The following is a 5084-nucleotide window of genomic DNA, read 5'->3' as shown; positions in this document are numbered from 1 at the left end:
TCATGTAGTTTGCATTTGCATATTAGGATTGAGTCTAGTGTTGTTCATTTAGGAATGTTGCATTTAGCATAGGGGTTGATGATGATTGTAACCTTGTTAACATGCTGAATTCAATAGGATAGGATCAAGGCGCTTGTTATTAGTTCTTTGATGCATGTTGATTGAACTTGAAATATAAGACTGAACCAGGTTTTGAATTCTCAAAATTCCATTCTAGTGTTGATTGAAGCTTGTTTTGAATTGACATCATTCCCTATCTACCTGAACCTAATCCTGACTTGCAATTATCATGTTATGCATTGAAGTTGAACTCATGGATACCACATACATATTTGGATTATCTTTCTTCGTTTTACCACCCTTGTTAATCCAAGTAGCTGATTCTCATCTTTGGAACAGTTTCCCGCACCCTTAACCAACCATTCTTGCAAGCCAATTGTATTCTTGAGTGTGAGGACTATTCCGAGTTGAGCTTGTTAGAAAGTGTTAGGTTCTAGCCGACAAGAGTAGGATCCTGTGTAGTTCTAGTTCGCGCTATCCGGACTAGTAGGATTAGGTGAGAACTCGATTTTGGGTTTTGGGATTGGATTTGTTATGAAAAAAGAAAGAAAAAAGGGTAAAGAGTCTTTAGGAGGGGGAATGTGTTATCAAGGTTTACAAGTCTAGTAAAGGATGTGGGTTGTGTAATGTAAAAAGTTATTGGTTTTGGGCATAGAAAGAAAATTTTAGACAAGGAAGAGAAAGCAAAATGCTTAAGAAGTCTAGAGTTCTAAGAAGAAAAGAAAGAGAACCATAGTGATAAAAAAAAAGGTTTCCCATCCGCTAGATTGATATGAAGTAACCTCCTCCTAAGGCTAAGTTAAAAGAATGAGAGAATGGGGTTTAGAAGAGATATCGACGAGGGGTAGAGATAGGACAAACTTCTGGGTTAGAAAGTTAGAGCTAAGTTTCCTTGGGACCTTTGGGTAGACGGGTACTGCTCTTGTATGTATCAGTTGGTTTCAACCTTTAGCCTTCTCTTAAGCTCAACTCATTTTCGTGAGAGATCCCTGCTCTATATTGTTAAAACCACTTGCAAAGGAGACCATTTTTGGCTCTAGCCTTTCACTCCAGCCAAATGAGTTTGATGACATTGCATAGCTTGATTCATGGTTCTTTGTTAATGAATGTTGAAGGGAATGATAGAAATGATGGCATGTGTAGACTAGGGTTCGGAATCGTTTCAGGTTGTGATGAGCTTGTCTAAAGTTTTTAAACAGAGTTCCTTCACCATGCATCATAGAACTAATAACAAGGACCTTGATTCTAACTATTCTATTCAGCATGTTTTAGGTTCTGAGACCCCATCTTCAAACCTCTCTTCCATACTTTGTTCTTGGTTGTTTGCTTGAGGGCAAGCAAAGATTAAGTTTGGGGGAGTTGATATGTATATATTTTACACTCTTTCATCATGCTTTTGTCATTCATTTTGTTCTCTTAATTCATTCTTTTGCATTGTTTTAGGTCTCTTTTGCATAACATGTATATCTAGGTAGTCTTTGCATTGGTCTTGCACGCATTTTGCATATTGGAGTTGTTTCAGGTGTTTTAGGAGGTTTCCAAACCATCAAATGCAAACAAGGATCAGGAAAGCAGTTAAACGACTCGACCTACACTACCCAGCGACGCAAGCTTCCACGTCTTTGATCAAGTCGAGTGAAGATTTTACGTTGGGATTAAGCTTTTGACGTCTTCATCAAAGTTGTAGGGAATTGAGTCATCTTTCCAATGAAGTTTATTTCAAGCCAATCGGAGTCGTGGTTCATGAGTTATCGTCGCTTTCGTGGATGCACGTACGTTCTGAATTCCAACTCGACCTGCACGCAAAGGAGAGCTCCCACTCGATCGGATGTTAGCAGCGAGTCAACCAAGACGCCCCAGGATGGCTCCTGAGCACCCTTAAGACGCGACTCGATCATCAGCTCTCAGACGACACTTTTCAAGCTCCCACTCGATCGGATGTTAGCAGCGACTCGACCAAGACGCCCCAGGATGGCTCCTGAGTACCCTCAAGACACGACTCGATCAGCAGCTCTCAGACGACACTTTTTAAGATCCCACTTGATCGGATGTTAGCAGCGACTCGACCAAGACGCCCTAGGGTTGCTCCTGAGCACCCTCAAGACGCGACTCGATCAGCAGCTCTCAGACGACGTCCTCAAGCCGTGACTCGATCGAAATTCTCATGGTTTGACTCGATCGACACTCTCACGTCGCTACTCGATCGAAACTCTCACGTCGCTACTCGATCGACACTCTCACAATGCGACTCGATCGATGCTCTTAAACCGACGTCCTGGTTTTGTCTTGAAGACGCGTCCGAGAAGGATTCCCGAACCGACGTTCTATATTGTCGTTTTATGTTTTAGAGATTTCCATGTTTTACTGTAAATACGTTTTGTTAAGTTTTCACTCGAACATCTTAGCTTTTATCTCGTTTTGGTTCCTAAGGTTTTACCTAGCCTCCAAAAACGTTCTGAGACTTTGTATCCAGATATCTTTTAATTCATTGAGTTTTTGCATTCGATTTCTTCTACAAACTTGTTCATCTCATTTTTATCTATCTTAGGATGCTTGAGTCAATGTTTTCTGAGTTTTTATCCTTGATGATGATTTTCGGATCTGAGTAGTGTTGTAGTTCTTGAGGATGGGATAGATTAGGTGGAGGATCTTAGGATATAGAGTGTTTAAGCTTTGATTGTATGATTCCCTTCTGGACTAGAGTTAGAATACTAGTTTCTCTCTGATCAATTGGAACTGGGTTTTAGACATTTCCGCATCCAAAAGGTGTTCGATGAAATGTCTGACCAACTAGTGCCAGACACTTACGTTCCTAGCCTAAGAGCTTAGTTGTCTAGGATGTTTGTTGAAGTGAATGAACTTATTTTTCATGCCATGCTTGATCATGTTTCTCTAGCGAGAGCTAGGTTTGGAAGTGGTTGAGTTTGAGTAGCTTCTGTCAAGAGATTGGAGTAGCTAAGAAGTGATGTTCATTATTTAGGGATGGTTTGCTTGTANGATCGATGCTCTTAAACCGACGTCCTGGTTTTGTCTTGAAGACGCGTCCGAGAAGGATTCCCGAACCGACGTTCTATATTGTCGTTTTATGTTTTAGAGATTTCCATGTTTTACTGTAAATACGTTTTGTTAAGTTTTCACTCGAACATCTTAGCTTTTATCTCGTTTTGGTTCCTAAGGTTTTACCTAGCCTCCAAAAACGTTCTGAGACTTTGTATCCAGATATCTTTTAATTCATTGAGTTTTTGCATTCGATTTCTTCTACAAACTTGTTCATCTCATTTTTATCTATCTTAGGATGCTTGATTCAATGTTTTCTTAGTTTTTATCCTTGATGATGATTTTCGGATCTGAGTAGTGTGGTAGTTCTTGAGGATGGGATAGATTAGGTGGAGGATCTTATGATGTAGAGTGTTTAAGCTTTGATTGTATGATTCCCTTCTGGACTAGAATTAGAAATACTAGTTTCTCTCTGATCAATTGGAACTGGGTTTTAGACATTTCCGCATCCAAAAGGTGTTCGATGAAATGTCTGACCAACTAGTGCCAGACACTTACGTTCCTAGCCTAAGAGATTAGTTGTCTAGGATGTTTGTTGACGTGAATGAACTTGTTTTTCATGTCATGCTTGATCATGTTTCTCTAGCGAGAGCTAGGTTTGGAAGTGGTTGAGTTTGAGTAGCTTCTGTCAAGAGATTGGAGTAGCTAAGAAGTGATGTTCATTATTTAGGGATGGTTTGCTTGTAGCATGTTAAATACTCTATAGACTAGGATACTCCACCGACATCAATTACTCCCATCCTTAGGACCTCTTTCTTTCTGATTTTTATTACATTCCTGAGGCTGTTTCGTTTCTTGCCTTTTAGTTCATGCTTAGACTCGTTTATGTTTTTATTCATTTTCGCCTTTTTCATGCATTATCGTTTCTAATTCTGTGACTTATTTTCGTTTCGTATCGTCATCATTATAGGACTGTTAGACAAAAACTCTCTTTGAATTGGCTTGACTTGTGATTTCTTGATTGCATCTTGATTGCTAGTAAAGTTTCCCATTTGGATTGACACCTTAAGTACTACAACTACATAAGGTTAATTGAGACCTGCTAGGATAAGACACACAAAAATTCTAGTATCACTCCTCAACTCCATCATCGCTTCCTTACACTCTGAATTCGAGATGACTAATCTTGGCGCCCTTCATTTCTTCCTTGGCATAGCAGTCTCACACACCAAAACCGGTCTGTTCTTGCATCAACGACAGTATGCGACTGAGATTTTGGCTCGAGCCTCTATGACAAACTGCAGCTCTTGCCTCACTCCGGTGGATACCAATCCTAAGTTACATGCGGATGCCGGACCACCCGTTTCTGATCCTACATTGTACCGTAGCCTTGACGGTGCCCTGCAGTACCTCACTTTCACACGTCCGGACATCTCTTATGTCGTCCAATAGATTTGTCTTCACATGCATGATCCTCGCGAAGCTCATTATAATGCGTTGAAACGAATTCTTTGGTACCTCAAGGGCAAACTTGCACATGGTCTTCAGCTCTATCGTTCATTCGTTGATCATNATTTCCGATATCTTTGAGATTATTGAGATTTTGCATTTGATTCCTTTTACAAAGTTGTTCACCTTATTTTTATCCACCTAATGATGCTTGATTCAATGATTTATGTGTTTGCATGCTTGATGATGAATTTCGGATCTGAGTAGTGTAGTAGTTCTTGAGGATGGGATAGATTAGGTGGAGGATCTTAGGATGTAGAGTGTTTAAGCTTTGATTGTATGACTCCCTTCTGGACTAGAATTAGAAATACTAGTTTCTCTCTGATCAATTGGAACTGGGTTTTGGACATCTCCGCACCCAAAAGGTGTTCGATGAAATGTCTGACCAACTAGTGCCAGAGACTTACGTTCCTAGCCTAAGAGATTAGTTGTCTAGGATGTTTGTTGACGTGAATGAACTTGTTTTTCATGCCATGCTTGATCATGTTTCTCTAGCGAGAGCTAGGTTTGGAAGTGGT

The sequence above is a fragment of the Camelina sativa genome, chromosome 5 (genome assembly GCF_000633955.1).
Source record: "Camelina sativa cultivar DH55 chromosome 5, Cs, whole genome shotgun sequence".
Taxonomy (NCBI): Eukaryota; Viridiplantae; Streptophyta; class Magnoliopsida; order Brassicales; family Brassicaceae; genus Camelina; species Camelina sativa.
This window is presented reverse-complemented; position numbering follows the sequence as displayed.